The following is a 21,192-nucleotide window of genomic DNA, read 5'->3' as shown; positions in this document are numbered from 1 at the left end:
TGTGTCTTCCTCAATTTCTTTCATGAGTGTTCTGTAGTTTTCTGAGTACAGATCCTTTTCCTCTTTGGTGAGATTTATTCCTAGGTATCTTATGGTTTTGGGTGTAATTTTAAATGGGATAGATTCTTTAATTTCTCTTTCTTCTGTCTCATTGTTAGTTTATAGAAATGCAATTGATTTCTGTATGTTGATTTTATATCCTGCCACTTTACTGAATTTTTGTTTATATTATGAAGAGCAGATCAACAGTCTAAGAAAACTTCGTCTTTTGAACAGAGAGAAAAGTAGAATTTTAATCCTCTATTAGCGTCCTTTTAAAATCCATTCATTTCAACCTCAGTCCTGATTGAGGAGGGAGCAGAAGTGTAGGTGAGAACAAAGCACAAACTGACACCACACAATACCACCCCCCCCACCCCCCCCCCACCCCCCCCCCCAGGATAGAATCCCAGTGACATTCCTCTAGGAAACTTCCAACTATCTTAAGGTAGATGCTTTGCTAGAAGGAAAAACATACTTAGCCTGATAGTAGCAAGGCCTCCAGTATCCTGAGGGTCTTCTTTAGCATATGAAAGTCCTTTTGAACACCTCCCTTTTTCTTTACCTCCCCAACCCCCTGGTATATCATCAGTTGCTCCTCAGGACCCAATACAGCTCTTGCTGCCCAGGCGTCCTGTCCCCATGCTTTAATAAAATCACCCTTTTGCACCAAAGTCATCTCAACAATTCTTTCTTGGCTCTTGGCTAGGACCTCATCCAAAATTCAAAACTACATCACTGACCACATCACAGATTGTGAACTGTCACACCAGAATTCTTTGGATGACTAACTTATGACATTGAATACTCTTAAAAACATGTTTTTCCATAGTACATTTTAAAAATAAAGTACAAGGCATGTTTACCCTCAGACCCAAGTATCCTTAGCGTCTCTGTAATAAGAAGTCAAAAGTACAAACCCATGTTCCTAATCAATACTTGAGTAGTTTCTCTTACTTGGGATAGACTTTAGGGTCCAATGAATTCAATCCAATTTATCATCCAAGCAAAACTTTAAAGTTCTAGGTTACCATAGACTTTGAAACCTATCTTAACAATTACCCACGAAAACTTAGAGCAGACAAAATTAGCCATCATTAAGTCATGTTTTTGCTGACAAATTGCAACAGAGGTAACAAGAGCTTCTTTGACTGCTAGTCAACCTTGAATAAAAGTTTCATATTTAGCACTGATAACTCTAAAGACACATCTATTTTAATTAAATCAATAAACTTAAATTAGTTTAAATACCAAATATGTTCCACCTTGGTCCATTTAAAAGTCACCCAATTTGTTTCCCATGTTCAGTTTTTACTTGGGACACTGATGGGGAAATCTGAGGTCGGTAGTGGGAGTCCAGGGGGTGCTCTTCACTCCAGGACAGGGAGGGGAGGAGAAGGAGTCAATGGTGCAGGAGGCTCTGAGGATGAGAACAAGGAAGGCATAGGAGCTGGTTAGGCAGGCTGCAACCAAGGTGGTGCAGAAACAGGAGGAGAGGGTGGGTAAGGCAGGAGAGGTAGGCGCCCTGGGAGGGCTGGAGGCAGATAAAGACAGAAGTCTCCCAGTACTAGAGCTCATCAGCTTGAATGGATGAAAAGACACACGCTTTTTCCATCAATAAACGGAATTAGGCAGTACAGAGGCTAATTGGGCCAGAGGAGACAGGGAGCTTCCCCAAAACAAAACAAATCTTCTGAAATATAGGTCAATTCATTTACTGTCCAAAGGTCAGTGTGTTTAATTGAGTTATTTTGTGCCTTTGGGAACATCACAGTGAGATTACAACACAATGTAGAAGCAAGATACAATTCAGTGTTCTGTCTTGTATTTTTTTCCTTTTATTTTTCAAAAGATTTTATTATTTGTCAGAGAAACAGAGACAGAGAGCACACATGAACAAGGACCCAGGACCCAGGACCCCGGACCCCGGGATCATGACCTGAGCCAAAGGCAGATGCTTAACTGACTGAGCCACCCAGGCGGCCCACATATTTTCTTTTCTTAACGTTCCTCCAGGAGCCACAGCACAGCAAATTCCTCACTTTGTCATTTTCAGGCATAGGCCTCAGGTGACCTAAGAACTGTTTATCTCTCGTCTGTCCACCTACTTTTTCCTCAGGCCTCTTTTTAGTCCCCTTTTCCCAAAGCCTCACTGGGAGAGAATGCCAAAATTCCATTTCTCTATTAAACAGAGAAATTTAGTCATCCTTTGGAATGCTCTTTCTCTTTCAGACTGAATATGGGGTCTACAGTTACAGAAGTAATGGCTTCTTAAAATATTTCTTCTGGGATGCCTGGGTGGCTCAGTTGGTTAAGCATCTGCCTTGGGCTCAGGTCATAATCTCAGGTCCCTCAGTCCTGGGTCCTGGGGTCAAGTCCCACATTGGGCTCCTTGCTCAGCAGGGAGCCTGGTTCTCCCTCTGCCTACTGACCCCCTGCTTATGCATTCTCTCTCTCTCTCTCTTTCTGACAAATAAATAAATAAATAAAATCTTAAAAAAATATATTTCTTCAAATAAAAATGTTTTCTTCCCCAAAGTAACTTTGCAGTCCTCTTAAGGAATCCACTTGAATACTTACAGCTTTCAAAAAAACATCACGGGCCCCACTCCTGACTTCATGTCTATTGCTATGTACAATGTAGTACTTTTCCAGTCTGTGTACCTGTTAAAGAACAATTCGACTGTGTAAATTTGAAGATCTAATTGGCTTTATTAAGCAATTCATTCCTGGGGCAGCATCCCATCTAGCAAGCAGAGGGAACTCTGAGGAGGTGTACAAAATGGAAGGTTTTTACTGAGGAAGGAGGGTGGGGCGAGAAGTGAATTAGTAAAAGAAAGGATTGTTTCAGGCAACCTCACTTTGCTTTAGGGGAAAAGAGCAGAGGGTCTTATCACGCAGATGACTGCAGATGACCATCTTCCTTTCTGGACAGAGGATTTGGGAGACCAATGACCTCATTGGTGTTGGCTGCCTGTTAAAATTACGTTTTTTTAAAAGATTTTATTTATTTATTTGACAGAGCGAGAGATCACAAGCAGACAGAGAGGCAGAGCAGAGAGAGAGGGGAAGCAGGCTCCCTGGTGAGCAGAGAGCCCGATGCGGGACTCCATCCCAGGATCCTGGGATCATGACCTGAGTGGAAGGCAGAGGCTTAACCCACTGAGCCACCCAGACGCCCTAAAATTACATTTTAAAGTCAGTTGAAGCTGCAGTTAGGTTAGGCATTAAGCCCCTGTTTGGTGTCTTGGTCTAGGTTAGGCATTAAGCCCCTGTTTGGTGTCTTTGTCTAAGTGGCTCCATTTTGGCCCTGTGATTTTCTTTTTTCTTTTTAAAAAAAGATTTTATTTGTTTATTTGACAGAGAGAGAGATACACAGTGAGAAAGGGAACACAAGCAGGGGGAGTTGGAGAGGGAGAAACAGGTTCCCCACTGAGCACGGAGACTGATGGGGGCAGGGCTCAATCCCAGGACCCTGGGATCATGAACTGAAGGCAGATGCTTAACAGCTAGCTGAGCCACCCAGATGCCCCTGGTTTTCTTTTTAATATATCCAAGAATGAAACTTAAAATGAGAAAGAGTCCTAGCAATTGCATCAGTTTGATGAATTGCCACAATTGATTAGGTTTCTATGGGGACTTGGTAATTTTAATTTTGAAATTACTAACTATGCAGTTTCATTGTGGTACCAAAATAAGTACATAAGCGAAGTATACTTATAACCAAATATTGAAAAATACACTTTAAAAAATGCACACCCCCTTAAACTTCTAAAAATCCAACCTAATAAGCTATATTTAGAGTAGGAAATCCAACATCCTGTCTATATCAAAGTAAGGAAACACAAGCTTGTTGTCAGAGCTACAATTCCCAGCATTACAATAAAGAAATATGGCCTAAAGTTTCTTTTATAAACAATTATAAGATGATTCCATTACTGTAGAGCTTGTGCCAAAATAATCAGCTATTGCACAGTAAATTATGAAATAAAGTCAAAGGTTAGCTCTTCAATTTGTACATCTAAGATTAAACTTAAGGTTGCATTAGTGTAAAAAAAAAAAGCCAAGTGATTGTGGAAAATGTTCTTTTTTAGAGGAAGGATTGGTCTGGGTTCAGCCCACTGCTTGTCGTATAAATATTAAACTGATAAGAACAGATACTACATTTGATCTTAGCCAAAAGGCCGAGAAGCGATTGTCGTATAAATATTTATTGAAATACAGCCATACCCACTTATATAGAATTGTATATGGCTATTTCAAATAGCAGAATTAAGTGGTTGCCACAGAAACTCTGTGCCACAGAAACTGTATATGCCTCTCAAGACTAAAATATTTAAGTCCCGCCCCTTTATGGACAGAGCTTACTAACTTTGCTTGAGAAGATCAAAAATGGTTGCTACAAAGTTTTAGGTTTCACTATTATGTTTTCACCCAGCTACAGATATAAAAAGTTACTTCTAAAAAAAAAAACACAAAAAACTCATTTCTAGTCTTATTAAGATACTTTGATGAAAGAAATGTAATTATTGTGACAGCCTTGAATTTGTTTCAGGTGTAATGTGAGCAGTATATATGATTTTTTCTTTCTTTTTCTACAAAGTGGCATACTTGGTAATTTATTTTGGCAAACCACTGAGATGCAAAATGTATGAATTTTAAAAATCCTTTTTTGTAAATTATGGGGAAACTAAGGGTAACTGCTAGGTACCATTGAAGGAGATACATTTATAATAATTCAGTTTACATATTTTGATAGTCTGTGTGCCACGTAAATGACAATAAAATATTAGTGTTTACATAGTATGAGAGAAGACATCAAAATAATTATATAATGATTTACCAAAAATAGATAAGTACATTTGTTCTATTCCAATACAAGATTTCTGAGATCAATGCCAGCTTTCAAAAGAATATTAGTAAACTTAACATGCCATTATTTTAAAGAGTTATTTTAGAAACTCTTAACTCAGAAATTCAATGTGGTATTTTTAGAATCCACTATGAGTTGGTATTAGGGGAGATTTGGAGGAAAATGCCAGGGCTCCCTCAACTTATTTCCCACCTCCAAATTTACCTACAGAGTCCTTCTCTCCTCTCTCAGGAAAAAGTGTTATTTTCTCCAAGGCTAAACTCCCACCTGGGACTATACTCCATCCTTCCTTTTTCTGCTGAGGTCTTGGGCATTCATCTAACCTCATTGTATCTTTGATCTGTTCATCTCCACTGGATTTTTCCTTTCAGCCTACCAGCTTCTCAATTTCTATCCCTCCCTAAAAAGAATCTCTACTTCAGAAAGACCTGCCTTTGAATATACAACACTACCATTCTTTCATGAAACATCTTGAACCAATAGTTTCCAGTAGTTGTTTCTGTTTACTGAGCCTTACTGATCTGATTTCTACTCTACTATTCTGCTGAAATTGTCTATTGATAACTAATACTCTGCTGATGGCTAAGTCCAGGGTTCTGTTTCCTGAATCTGCCTCTGGCTGCCAATGCAATAGCTCACATTATATCTCTATAGACTTTGTTTCTTCCTATTTTTCTGTTTTGTCTTCTATGGCAGTTAGCTCTATTCTCAGACCTCAGAGTCATTCCCCACCCAGTGTATCCATAATGGTGTAACTCTCCCATCTTTGTACAACACAGTCAGAGGACAAGGGAGAACCTGTTTTGGTAGCTACTTTAACAATTCTGAATTAATTCCTTGGCTTAAAAAAATAATAGGCTGGCATGCCTGGGTAACTCAGTCACTTAAGCGCCCAACTCTTGGTTTCAACTCAGTTCATGGGCTCAGGTCATGATCTCAGGGTTGTGAGATCAAACCCTGCATCAGGGTCTGTGTTCAGTGTGGATCTGCTTGTCCCTCTTTCTCTGCTCTTCACCCTACTTGCTCTCTATCTTTAAAATAAATAAAATCTTGGGGTACCTGAGTGGCTCAGTGGGTTAAAGCCTCAGCCTTCGGCTCAGGTCATGATCCCAGGGTCCTGGGATCGAGCCCCGCATGGGGCTCTCCGCTCACCAGGGAGCCTGCTTCCCTTCCTCTCTCTCTGCCTGATTCTCTGCCTGCTTGTGATCTCTCTCTCTGTCAAATAAATAAATAAAATCTTTAAAAAAAAATTAAAAATAAATAAATAAATAAAATCTTTAAAAAAAAATGTGCTGATTGGCTTAGCTTTCACTTCTGGAACTAGGTTGGGGTCAATCCTAGCCAAACGACATGACTAAGAATGGGGAGGGCTGAATTCTCCAAAACAATGAGGATTTGATTTGAGAAAAATGGGAGGACAGATGAACGAATATCTACTCTTGCCATCTGCTTGAGTCAATCTCAAATTGAACACAGACTTTTTAAAAAAGGAAGAGTTCTATATATTGGGTGTGGTGAAACGAAGAAGCAATGGTACTAAAAGCTTATCATCTGCGATATCCTTCTTTGGTTCTGAATCAGGAGGGTCTTCTGGCTTGGATCATTATCTTTTGAGATGTTTGTGGTTAATACCACATGTGACATTAGTGACGTTTCCGTTTAGTCACTACTAAATATATAAATATACTAAAATATGATTTCTTCACTTATTTCCAAAATTTTGTAATAAAACCTATTTTACTTTTGTAATCAGAAAAAATATTATTGCATGGACATATAAGCAAAGGAGGGCTCCTTTGATTCTTTTCCCATGTAGATTCTGCCCTATCTCCTGCCTTTCCTTCACAGTCATTCTCTTTAACAGAATGTTCTGTACTTAACTTCCCATTATTTTTAAACCACTCCTGCCAAATATAGTGGACCTTTGATGTTTGGTCTACTCACTTCCTCACAACTCACACTAACGTTGATTCCTTTCATGTTGATACTCTTCTTTCTTCTGGTCTGGAAGACATGGCTGTACTTTGGTGCATCTCTCTTTGTCTCTGTTCATTGTCCTTTGCAGTGCCTCTTCTCCCTTCTTCTTGAATGCTGACATTCTCCAGGGTTGAGCTGTTGACTTTTTACCCTGACCGATCTTTTTTGTCAACCCTGGCTTCAGTGACTTACCACTGATACTCCTTTTGCCAAATACAGATCCATGGCTGTCATCTCTCTCCTGGGCTTTAGAACTCAGCTTCTCTGGCTTCTTTGGGCTTCCTTAAGCCCATTTTTGACAGTGTGGCAGGAAATCTCTAAGTAAGGTACTTGGCTTCTTTGGGCTTCCTTAAGCCCACTTTTGACAGTGTGGCAGAACTCAGCTTCTCATCTCCATTATGTCCAAAACTAATCTCAGTATCTTCCTGTTTAATTGGTCTTTCTTCTACCTTTCCTTCATATACAATTATAAAAGACAAAAATGTTGCAGTTATGACATGTTCTTCTCTTACTTTTATTCCTTTCCTAACTGATTGGTGACCACGTTGTATTTGACCTCTTTCCTCTGTTCCCACTAAAACTGCATTCATTTGGTACTGTTTATCTCTCTTCCTGAAATTCTGATTTGTAGGCTTTTAACTAGTCCTCTGCCTATTGTCAGCCGGGACTTCAGTCTCTTCTACCTCCTGTCTATCTCCAGAGTGCTCTTCTGTGGTTAAGTTTTTATAAATAAATTTATTGTTGTGTTACCAATGTTACAGATGTACATAGAAGACTTTTCATAAAATAAAGTAGGTTCTGCTACCCCTCCTCTATTTGACACCATCCCTATAATCCCACGGGCTCTTCTTTTTGCATTGACCTTCATATTTCTAAATAGCATTAATATGTGGCTATATATTGATTTGTTTCAGTTTTAGGCATTATCTAGTCACTTTCCACTATGGGAGATGAGGATTTAGTGTTCTTTTACTGCCCTTCCACCCCAATATACATTCACACCCACACTCACACACACTTTCCCTTTCAATTTATGTTGTAATTATATTGTAATTTTAGTTAAGATGAATATTTAATTTATATTATTACAATTATGTAGACACTCTTCAAAGCTAAGCCGTTTCTGTGGTGATTTCTCCTCTCTGACACCAGCCAAATGCGACACCAACTCTTGGAGTTAGGGTGAACTCCACAGGTTTAAGGGCTCATTACCATAACACTGTCCTCACTTCAGGCATTTGTCACAAGTATCAGGTCCCCAGGTTATCTCTACTTCTGTCCAGCTCATCTATAAATCCAGGGGTTCCCACAATCCCTTTTTCAGTTTTGGTAATTGGCTAGAATAATCACTGAACTCAGGAGAGTGCTTTACTTAGTCTTGTTTGTTGATTATTTAGGATATAACACAATACAGCCAAATGGGAGAGACACAAAGGGCAAGTAGGTAGGGAGAGGGAAGGCAAAGATGTTGCATGCCCTCTCTTCCATTTCCTCCCAGCACCTCAATGTGTTCATCAACCCAGTAGCTCTCTGAACCCTGTTGTTTGTGAGTTTTTATGGAAATTTCATTACCTAGGTAGAAATAATTAAATCATTGGCCATTGGTGATTGAACTCAACCTCTAACCTCTTCCTCTCCTTAGAGGTTGGGAGATGAAACTAAAAATTCCAGCCTTCTAGTTACGAGGTTGGATCTTCTGGCTACCAGCCCACATCCTGAAGCTATCTGGGGGCCCACTAATAGTCACCTCACTGGCATAAACTCAGGTCAGGTTAAAAGGGGATTGTTATGCATAACAGAAGACACTCCTATCACTAAGGAAACTCCAAGTGTGCTCTGTGTCAGGAACCAGGGATAAAGATGAAATATACATCTTACTATATCATACCATGTAAGAAACTATAATTAATTAGGTGTCTTTTTTATGGTACAGTTTTTGGTTTCTTTTTTCTGTAGAGTTAATAATTGTCTTTCTTTGATATATTTGGTTTATTAAGATTTTCCACCATAAATATAAATCTTTTAGTAATTTTAAATCATCAAATAGTTTTAGCTTCTTGGAAATCTTTCTTGGAGTCCTCTGAATGCCTGCTCAAATCTGGACTGGTTGTTCTTTAGGCCCACTGCACACCTGCAACCCTGGGATCTCCCTTCCCCATTATAGTGGGGTTTTCTTCACCTCTCTTCTGCATTGAATCCCTGATTATGATTAATGTCTCCATTTCCTTATTCTGCTGGAGTATCTCTGCTTTTTATATATCCCAGACTTGGAACCTGAAGAAGGCAACAACCTGGAAATGCTAAGGAGCACAAACAAAAAAGCCTGTTAAATAATAAAAAATCAACTGAGTAAATTTTAAAGACCTAATTTAATGATCTATTATAGGATCCATGAGTCAGCAGCATATCATCTAATAAGTAGAGGGGGCTCTGAGGAGGTGTACAAAATGGAAGGTTTTTATAGAAGGAGGGTGGGGACAAGAAAGTTACTAGTAAAAGAAAAGGGTTATTTCAGGCAAGGCTGCTTTCCCTTAGGAGGAAATGCAAGGGGTTTTATTGGGCAGATTACCTCATCTTTCTTTGTGGGGATGAAGGGCACACATGGAAGACTGGGCTGTTTGGGTGTTAACAGAGGCCACGTAAGAAACAAGGACTTATAATATCCCATCCTGGCAGTGGAGAGATGCTATATTCCTCTACCCTGTCAAACTAGTTGTCAGTGGAAGCTAACTACTCCAGATTTAAGTAAAATTCACAGTCTTATAATACTCAAATATCCATGTTTATAAAAAATCACTCATCTTACCAAGAATCAGGAAGATCTTAAACTAAATTAAAAAGATCAATAGCTGCAAACACAGAGATTACAGAACCATTAGAATTATCTAACAAGGATATTAAAACACTCATCATAATGATGCTTCAGCAAGCAATTGTAAACATGTTTGAAAACTTCATGAAACATGTGAAAAAAATAGGAAGTTTCAGCAAAAAAATATGAAGTCTCAACAAATAATTAGAAAATATAAAGAAGAGCCAAATGAAAATTTTAATTTTTTTTTAAGATTTTATTTATTTATTTGACAGAGAGAGACCACAAGTAGATAGAGAGTAGATAGAGAGGCAGGCAGAGAGAGAGAGAGAGAGAGAGAGGGAAGCAGGCTCCCTGCTGAGCAGAGAGCCCGACGCGGGACTCGATCCCAGGACCCTGAGATCATTACCTGAGCCAAAGGCAGCGGCTTAACCCACTGAGCCACCCAGGCACCCCTGCCAAATGAAAATTTTAGAACTTAAAGAGTATAATAACCACAATAAAAACTCAATGGATGGGCTCGATAGCATAAAATAAGAAACAGAGGAAAGAATCAATGAATTTAATATTGAACAATAGAAATTACCCATATTTGAAAAAAAGTAAAAAAAAAAAGACAAAAAATAAAGTCTTAGATAACTGTAAGACTGTAACAAAATACCTAACACTCATGTCAACAAAGTCCCAGAAGAAGAGTAAGAGTACTCAGAGATTACAGATTCAAGAAATTAAATAAATCCCCAATAGATCAATTCCCTAAAAATGCACATCAAGACTCATAATAGTCAAATTTCTGAAAACTGAAGACAGAAAGAATCTTAAAATTAAGAAGAAAGAAACACTTTACCTTTAGGGGAAAACAATTTAAATGACAATGGATTTCTCATCAGAAATCATGTAGATCCAGAAGGAAGTGGTACAATGTTTTTTTGGTGGTGATAGAAAAGAACTATCAACCCAGAATCCTACATCTGCTGAAAATATCTTTTAGGAGTGAAGAGGTTATTAAACATTCTCAGATGAAGAAAAATTAAAAGAATTTGTTTTCAGTAGAACTACTGTATAAGAAAGGCTAGGAAATCATTTCACAGAGTATATTTATATCACATTATCATGTTGTACATTTTAAATATACTGTAGTATATTATTATACTATCTACTTATATATGTATTTAAATATACTATATTTGTCAGTTTTACCTCAGTAAGAGTGGAAAAAAGATGATTTTATAAACCTCAGAAGGAAAGAGAAAGACTACATGGAGTTCTTTAAACATAAAAGCACAAAGAGGAATCTTGGAATATCAAGAAGTTAGAAATAACACAGTGAACAAAAATATGAGTAAATATCTTAGATATTCTCCTTTCGAGTTTTGTAAATTTTATTTGATAATTGAAGCTAAAAATGTAACTGTTTCTAAGTGATTCTGAATGTAACATTGAGGAAATATTTACAACAATCATGCTACAAAGGAAGGGTAAAAGCGCATAAAGGGAAATAAGGATGGTGATGGTTACTTCCATGTAACGTGTCAGTTTGGCGGGCTCGGGTATGCCAAGATAGCTGGTAAAACATTACTTCTGGGTGTGTCTATGAGGCTATTTCTCAAAGACGTTAGCATTTAGGTCTGTGGACTAAGTGAAGAGGCCCACCCTCACCCATGGGAGCAGGCATCATCCAATCTTCCAAGGACTCAAATAGAAGAAAAAGGCAAAGGAAGGGAAATTCCTCTTTCTTCTTTAAGCTTTCCCTAGGACATTTGAACTCCTGGTTCTTGGGCCTTTGGATTCTGAGACTTACATCAGTGGCTCTCTCTCAACTTTCAGACTCAGACTGAATTATCCACCAGCTTTCCTGGTTCTTCAGCTTGCAGGTGATAGATCTTACTGAACTCCATAACTGCATAAAGCAGTTCCTATAATAAATCTTCTCTTATATATCTATATCTATATATCCCATTGATTCTATTTCTCTGGGTAACTGACTAATACAAGGATTCTACACTTCATTTGAACTGGTAAAATAACTACCACTGGTAAACTTTGAAGAATTATGTATATATCACGTACTACCTAGAGCAAGTACTAAAAAGCTTTACAAAATGTACAATAAAGAACTATAGATATTCAAAGTTGAAATGTAAAAAATTGTGAAGCAATCCATAGAAAGTCAGGAAAAAGAATAGGTAAGCCAAGAACACAGAGAAAACAAAAATTGATTTTTTTAAAAGATTTTATTTATTTATTTGTCGGAGAGAGTGAGCACAGGCAAACAGAGTGGCAGGCAGAGGCAGAGGGAGAAGCAGGCTCCCTGCTGAACAAGGAGCCTGATGTGGGACTTGATCCCAGGACGCTGGGATCATGACCTGAGCCAAAGGCGGCCGCTTAACCAACTGAGCCACCCAGGCATCCCGAAAACAAAAATTCAAATGTCAATTTTAAGTTCTAACATAAATAATTATTTTAAATATAAATGGCCTAAATATACCAATGAAACATCAGAGATTCACAGAATGTATTAAAAATCATAACCCAACTATTTTCTGTCTATAAGAAACTCAAATACAAGAAATTTAAATATATTTTTATAATCAAGTTGAAAGTAGAAGAATAAAAGTAATAATTTGCATGCATTAATCAAAAGAAAATAAGAGCAGCTATATTGAATCCAGATAAATTAGACTTACAAGCAAAGAAAATTACCAAGAAAGAGGCAAATGTAACAAAAGAGTCAATCCACTGGTAAGTAACACTAAATATATAAGCACCAAACAACAGAGCTACAAAGTAGGTGAAGCAAAATATGTAAAGCAGAAACTGCTGGAACTGAAAGGAAAAATAGACAAATCCACAATTGTAAGTTGGCAACTTCCAAAACCCTCTCTCAAAAATGTTATGTAACAACAAAGCAGAATATCAGCAAGGTGTAGAACTTAACTCCATTGACCAACAGGTTATAATGGATATTCATAGAACAATTTACTCAACATAGCAGAATTTATTACAAGTGCCCCAAAAATGTATACTAAGACAGATATATCTTGGACCAGAAAACCAATCTCAACACATTTAGAAGTTTTGAAATCATGCAAAATATAGTCTCTGATCACAAAGCAAGCAAACTAAAAACTGATAAGAGAAAGGTAATAGGAAAGTCTTCAAACACTTGCTAAGTAAACATCATATTTCCAAATAATCCCCAGTCAAAAAGGAAATCTCAAATAAAGGAAATTTAAAAATACACTAAAGTGAGTGAAAACTAAAATACAACATATCAAAATTTGTAGGACACAACTAAAGCAAACATTTATAGTACTAAATAAATACATTAGAAAAGAGGAAAAGACTCAAATAAATAATCCAAGCTCCCATCTTGTGGTAGGCAAATAATGTCCCCACAGAACTTATGAATATGTTAGGTGACAAAAGTGACTTTGCAGATGTGATTAAGTTAAGAGTATTGAGATGGGGCTATTATCCTGGCAGTTCTGGTATAATCACAAGAGACTGTATAAGAGAATCAGAAGTTGGGGGTGAGAGAAATTTGGAAATACTAGCTGATTGCTTTAAAGATGGAAGAAGAAGTCATGAGACAAAGAATGCAGACAACCTCTAGAAACTGGAAAATGCAAGGAAGTAAATTCTCCCCTAGAGCATCCAAAAGAAAGCAGCCTTACACTTTGATTTTAGCCCATGAAACTTCTGAGCTACAGAACAGTATAATAATAATTTGTGTTGTTTTAAGTCGCTAAGCTTGTGGTAATTTGTTACTTTGATACTGAGACTGGGGTCCTGCTATTACAAATATCTACAAATATGGAAGTATATTTGGTGTTGGGCAATGGTAGAGGTTGGAAGAATTTTGAGAAGCATAATAGAGCAAGCATATGTTGCTTTGAACCAACTGTTGGGAGAAACACGGATGTTAATGATTCTGCTAGTGAGGATTCAGAAGTAAGGGGAAGAAGTAAGGAGTATGGTAGAGAAAACACATACTGTCTTAGAGAATACAGAAATCATCATGAACAGAATTTAAGTAGAACTATGAATATGTAAGTGCTGCTGGTGAGAGCTACGTGAGAATGAGGACCATGTTATTGAAAACTGCAGGGAGGAGCGATCCTGTTAAATACTCACAGAAGGCTTAGCTGGTCTGTGTCTGCCATTTTGTGGAACGCAGGGGATGAACCTGGAGATTGAACTGAGATTTCCAAGCAGTGGTAAAGACATGTTTCTTCTGGCTTTTCATAACTAAAATGTGTGGTGACAGAGATAAACTTAGAGAAGATAGTTAGCTGAAAAGGAAAGAAAACTTGATGATTTGGGAAATTCTCAGTCTATCAATATTGCAAAATACAGTAACATTGGATTCACTGTTAGAAAAACATACTCTGGTGAGAAAGGCTAGGGTGTGCCTTTCTCAATGGGCAAGACAACTTTTTGCTGGTGCCGTGAGAGAAACCAGATATCACAGTGTGCAGTCATACAGGGGTGCTCTTTAAAGAGATTAGATGGGTGACTCATGGAGCCCCTCAGCTACCTCAACAGAAGCCAAAAATAAAAATGAATTATCTAGGGATGACCTATGCAGACCTCTATTGTATGATGGAGTAAATCCCCATCACGTACACAGGAGAGCCACAAGTTTCCAGAAAATTTCCTACCAACAGAAACACATGGCTGTGAAAGAGGATGAAACAAAAGACTCCAGAAACAGACTGATACAACAACCAGCAGCAAACACTTCTTGAAAAAGGAAAGATGACTCCAGTTCAGAGCCTCAAGGCCAGAGGGCAGAGCTTCCAGCCCAGTGAGGAGAATTCCCAGGCTGGGAAACCAAATACTCTTTTTCCAATTAGATGAATAAATCTCAGCCATCCCTTAAATATTAATGGCAGAAACAGACAAATTATCATCCTTTTCAAATGAAATAATAGAACTAAAAGGAAACTGTAACATATGATAACATACAAAGTAAGGAAAACAATATTTATTTATTTATTTTTATTTATTTTTAATTTTTAATTTTTTAAAATTTTTTATTTTTTATTAACATATAATGTATTATTAGCCCCAGGGGTACAGGTCTGTGAATTGGCAGGTTTACATACTTCATAGCACTCACCATAGCACATACCTTCCCCAATGTCCATAACGCCACCATAATTTAATTTTTTTAAAGACTGTGTTTATTTATCTGACAGAGAGAGATAGAAAGAGAGCACAAACAGGGGGAAGACCAGAGGGAGAAGGAGAGTCAGGCTCTCCTCTGAACAGGGAGCCCGGCACAGGGTTCCATCCCAGAACCCTGGGATCATGACCTGAGCCCAAGGCAGATGCTTAACCGACTGAGCCACCCAGGCACCCCGAAAATATATATATTTTTTAAATCATAGATTTTTTTTTTCTATAAAGGGATACAACAAAATAAAAGACCAAAAATAAAGTAGAATGATCTCAATTTAGCAAGCCAGTTGTCGATATAATTTTCTCAAGTTGTAGAACCAGTTACTAAACACCCTATTCAGGTAGCCTCATCACCACAACATAAATTTTTGTAGATGCATAGGAAAATAATTTTTTATTCAGCAAGAAACTTTCAAGTAGTCTGAATAAAAATAACCTCATATAAAAGACATTTAAACATATCCGTCTCTGGTAGGGCTCACCAAAATTTTGAAGAGCTGTTAAAATGAGCTTTTATAATTAAAATGAAAATTTGTAATGTTATAAGTGACAAAGTTTAAAGTGTTTTTTTAAAAACACTTTTTAACAGTTTTTTTTTTAACATTTTTAAACACTTTTCAACAGTTTTTCACATTTGTAAAGGACCTACATTTTTGTATAGGTTAGTTGATATCTAAGTTCCAGGTACTCTCCAAACAAGCCTGGCCATCTCGACATCAACACAAATCTTGGTATTACACACGGGGCTGTGTCACCAAAGGCCAACACCCTTGAACATGGTCGAATCAAGAGAAAATCCCCTAGGAGTTTCTGTCTTCCACTTTCCCATTGTTCAAGTAAAGGGACTGCGAGCTGACCAACCACAAAGGCAGAGAACTTTGAAACATTCCCCATATCTCAGAGCACCCCTTGTTTCACCATGAGAAGACAAGGGTTTTAAGCTCCATTTGCTGTTTCAAAAGAACAGAGCGTACAGGTGGCTGACTGAGTTCCAGCTTTGCCTGATACCCTTTGCATCTGAGCCTTTGCTAATACAGGACTTCATAACCTAGACATCTTCAATTATTTCCTTAAAGGATCTTCTTTATTCTTCATAAGGTCTATGCCTTTTCCCTTGAGCTTCCCCTAGCGGATTTCCTCCAAACTATGACACCATATCCTTAGGAAATTCCAAATTATGAAAGTAGAGTTCCTTCCCTTCTCACTTACTTTTTTTTTTAACTTAGGAACACATCAGGATTCATTTCCATAGATGGGAATAATTTGCCAACACAACTGGTAGGAGGCTTGAGGGTGCCTTCTGTCTACTACTCCATCTCCACATACACGTACACAGCTAAATGCGTGGTAAAGGGGCACCTGGGTGGCTCAGTGGGTTAAAGCCTCTGCCTTTCGCTCAGGTCATGATCCCAGGGTCCTGGGTTCGAGCCCCGTATCGGGCTCTCTGCTCGGCAGGGAGCCTGCTTCCTCCTCTCTCTCTCTCTCTCTCTCTCTCTCTGCCTGCCTCTCTCCCTACTTGTGATCTCTGTCTGTCAAATAAATAAATAAAATCTTTAAAAAAAAAATGCATGGTAAAACCTAGGTAAGCAGGACTCATGACAGATGAAGCATTTTCTAGCTCAGTCGATAGGCTGGCCTTGAAAACCGGATTCAAAATGTTGTCTCTGGAAGAAACCTGCTGTTTACCAACTTACTATGAAAAACCACTTTGCAGTGCCACTTTTAGGTAAAGGGCTATCAGCATCCGGATGGATAAAATAAAAATATTCCTGTCTGAGAGGCACCTTTTTTGGGACATACATTTTCCTTCTCATAACTTAGCCATATAACCCTTTAAAATTAAGCATTCATTGCGAGCACCAGAGGCTACTTTTGTAGAAAAGATGTCTCAAATTTTTCTTTCTCTGCTTTGATACTAAACTCAGTCTAGCAAGTCCCCCTCATTTGGGGACTGGACTCAGCACACCTGCTGCAGAACCCCTGCTTCATGTGCAATACCTAAGCTAGAGCTGGAACCGTAGATGAGTAACAGTAGAGGAATCGAAAATTGTTGAATTTGTTACAACCGACCCAAAGCTGTTAGACCCATAGGTCCAATTGCAGCTTACCTGGAGTACTGAATACTGAATACAGAGAAGTAAATAAAACATTTTAGGGTCCTAAATATTCCCACCAGCACATCCTGAGAATTAGAGCACAGACTTCTCAGTCAGCAGCTTGAAATCGCGTTGCTGCTGCCCCACAGCAGTAGCTGCTGCTCAGTTACTTGGATTACACGATCTCTCCACTTCTTCCCTTACCTGAAATGGGAAATGTGTCACCTGTGAGATGCATTGTTCTTCTGCCTCTTAACAGTTCAGCTCTATCAAATTCCCTTCACAAGAGGCTTCCAGAGTGCTGGTTCTGAACAAGTGGTCCCCAAACCTGGGAACTTGTTAGGAATGCATGTTTTTTTTCACACCACCCCAAGACCTGAAACAGAAACTGTAGGGAGGGGCCCAGCAAGGTGTATGTTAACAAACCCTCCAGGGGATTCTTAAGTCAAATTTGGGAATCACTGTTGCAGAGCATCTGCCTTCAGCCTCTGTTTCTATCCCTTTCTCATTCATCATTCATGCCATTTTGTGACACATCCTCTGCCTCTTCGGGACAGCGACGTCTACCGCGTTCACGGTCACTTATGCGCCTCTGAGGGCTGCGTCGGGACAGTGACGTCTACCGCGTCCACGGTCACTTATGCGCCTCTGAGGGCTGCGTCGGGACAGTGACGTCTACCGCGTCCACGGTCACTTATGCGCCTCTAAGGCTGCATCGGGACAGTGCCATCTACCATGTTCACGGCTATTTATGCGCATCTAAGGGCTGCATTTCAACTCCCAAGTCATACTTATTCTGGATGACTTTAGTGTTTAGGGGACAGAGACCCAAAGCCTTAGCCTCAGAGTTCCTCGACATCAACAACCATGGCCCACACCATGCTTTAGCAAATGACACCTCAGGTCACATATTGAACTTTGCCATCACTTGAAAGTGTTCTACTTCTGAAATCTTGAAGTCCTCAGATTTGACATTGATTAACATCCCAACAGCGTCAATTAGCAACCTGACCATCCTCTCAAGTCCTTCTCTCAACAATATTTACTATTTCATTCAAAAAAGACCTCAGGGGCGCCTAGGTGGCTCAGTGGGTTAAGCCTCTGCCTTTGGCTCAGGTCATGATCCCAGGTTCCTGGGATCGAGCCCTGCATCAGGCTCTCTGCTTGGCGGGGAGCCTGCTTCCTCCTCTCTCTCTCTGCCTGCCTCTCTGCCTGCTTGTGATCTCTGTCTGTCAAATAAATAAAAATTAAAAAAAAAATCTTAAAAACCAAACAAAAAGACCTCAGATTTTCCATTGCTCTTTCTTCACCTACTGCATTACCCTCCCCAGACTCATCCTTTTACTTTCTAGCCCAAACCCTATAACGCACTACTTAAATTCTTCTCTTTCAAACAACTTCCCCTATACCTGTTCCACTGATTTTCAGCGAGGATCCGTCAGTTCCACATGATCAAATCTGAACTTTTTTCCCTGTTCTCCACTTTCTATACTCTTACATTTCAGCTGCTGGAGGAATCACAGGAGTGACAAGTTACTGCCACGAACCGCCTTGTAAACATTAGTGGGTTCTTCCTGCAGTTCCGCCAGTGGTAATGCCAGTCCTTTACCAACGGAAAACTTACAGGTTTCCTGTAGCAAACGTAATATCAGAGCGAGCAGATGCTAACTTTCTGTTTCTCACTCTACATGTGCAAATGTACTATTTGTAGTCATTTTTGCCCATTTGTTTCGCAGATGTGAAGTTCTTATCGATACGTAATCTTCGGCCTTCTGTTGTGTCTTGGTCTGGCAGTTGCCCCCTTCAGTATTATTTTCCAGTGGCTCCTTCTCTTGAGGAATAGAAATATATTCAGACTTTCCTGTTTATAAAAATAGCGTGACACCCTACTTCACCCAAACGCAATAAAAAAGCAGCTAGAGCGCCATCTCACTCTTTTTGTTACTGATCAGATTTTGGAGAAGTTATCCATGTTTTTTGTAAATACTTCCACAGCTTTCATTTTTTTTTTCCCAATAAAATAGTTTTTCCTTATAACTTCTGTAAAACTGCTCTCTCCAGTGTCAGCAGAACATGTCTAATTATCAAATCTATCATTCAGGCATTCCTGAAGGCGTCTTGTTTCTCTCTCTCTGGTCACATGTGCCTGGTCTTTTTCACTGGATATTATCTTTTTTACTTGTTTGTTATATGTGTTTGTTCTACAAGACTTCATCTTTTATCCTCGCCTCACTCTGAACACTGTCTCTAGATGACCTCATCCCTGCTTATCTCTTTCACTACTACCAGACCTCCAGTGGAGATTCTCCTGAATTCAAAACCTGGATGTTTTGCTGCCCATGAATATTCCCATCAAAATGTCTGTTAGCATTACAAACTCAACAGATTCACAACTGGCTCATAGTCTTCTCCCTCAGATTTATTTCCTCTGTTTTCTTGAGCTGAGTGAATGGGACTACTTAGTCACCCCAGTTAGGAAACCAGAAGTCTTTCCTCTGTGACTTAGCCTCTTAAGTCTTGCTTATTTGACCCTTTTCACTCCCTTTTACATATTCCTTCTCCTAGTTATCTCACACGTAATCATTGCAGTAGTTCCACAACCATCCTCCTTGTCTCCTTTCTAACCTGCCTTTCATCTTAGCCTTCCTACTACTTTTGTTTGGTCCCCATTCTAGTTAGACAAGTCCCAGAAAGAAGCTATGTTCAAGAGGCCAAGACTGAACTAGATTTTGTCACATAAGGCAGAGCTTTTTACCCCAGAATTGCATTGCATCATGCGAATTGGTAAATGCCAATATTATACCCAGAAGGACAAAAGGTCTAAAATAATATCATCAGTGGATGGTGAGACTCAGAAGATGGAACATGGACCCAAATGGGGCAAAGAGTCCCAGAAATCTGATGGAGAAGTTTTGGAATATGTGATGGGCAGGGATGGATGAGTTTCAAGGTAGAGCATGGGTGCCCCTTTTATGAGACTGGTCAGCAGATGAAGACCAAAGAAAGGGTGGAAACTTGACTGTGCTTTTCCCCCTATGGCCATGTTAGAGAGTTGTTATTTTCTTCTCCTAGTAATAAAGACCGACTACATACTTTTGAGCAGGTCAGTGACAGAATGAAAGATGGGTTTTGGAAAATTAAATCTGTTGCTGCCAAGAAAAGACAGGGAAGCGGAGAGAATAGTTATACCTGCAGCAACATGGAATGAAGTAATGAGGGTAGCGGGGTAGGGACATACCTGTAACAAATCAATTGCTGTAAATGTCAAAGGGCTTTTATGATTGTGATGAGTTTCAGAGCCACTGCTTGAAGAACCTCTCTCTGGTATGCTTTACTGTATTTCCCCCCACCCGGTATCTGAATGTAATTTTAAGGTCAAGTCATAAAAGTCATTTTAAGATCAACAGTTGATCTCAGGTATTTTTGATTTTGGAGACCCCCATCTCACATAATGCCAAACATATTAAATCGCCCCCCACCCAACATCCCATAGAATATACTAAAGATATACAGATTAAGGTACGTTAAAGTATGCTATTGAAAAATGTTACATTTTGTTAATGTTGACAGCAAACCCTGATTACAGCTTTCATGGGTATTTTTTTTCTTTTTTTCTGTGCAAAATGTAATCAATAATCACTGTAATAAGGCCGTAATAAGAAGGACATAATCATCGTGGCAAACCAACCAACCAACCTTGTAATGAGATACTATTTCTCTGTTACCAAGGATTCGAGAGATGGTTAAGAGACCAATGACTTCCTGGATTCCAGATGATTTTCAATAATAACAAACTCTTTCATGCTAAATTGTTTATACCCCTCACAGGCCTGGCTTTTATTTTTCTTCTCCTTCCATACTCAGCCTTCTCAAGGATAACATATACCAATACTACTTACAGAAAAAAATTAATTTTTGAGCCAACAGGAATTTTTAACAAAAAAAGAACATTTTCACTGGTTCTTCCCATATACTCTGCTGGGGCTGAACCTATATAGCACTTATTGTGAAAAAGTTCTTGAGGCCGTGCCTGTTTCTTTGAGCCTGACAAAGTAGAATAGTTCAAGGATATAGTTAGGCTTTAGTATCCATTTAATGGAGCTTTCAGCAGAGAATGATAAAAAAGTAGGACTCATGAAACAATTGTCCACAATGATCAAAGTTCCTTTACTGTTCTTTAACTTCTCCAGCTACCAAAGCTATAAAGT

At 38.9% G+C, this 21,192-nt stretch overlaps 1 pseudogene; it reads right to left on the bottom strand.

Annotated features, from left to right (window-relative positions):
- Positions 1 to 4,073: 4,073 nt before the first annotated feature.
- Positions 4,074 to 4,235, bottom strand: LOC123928568 (annotated as a pseudogene).
- Positions 4,236 to 21,192: the final 16,957 nt, after the last annotated feature.

Source organism: Meles meles, chromosome 17 (genome assembly GCF_922984935.1).
Source record: "Meles meles chromosome 17, mMelMel3.1 paternal haplotype, whole genome shotgun sequence".
Lineage (NCBI taxonomy): Eukaryota > Metazoa > Chordata > Mammalia > Carnivora > Mustelidae > Meles > Meles meles.
Note: the sequence above shows the minus strand (reverse complement) of the source record. Positions and strands in the feature narration are given on the sequence as shown.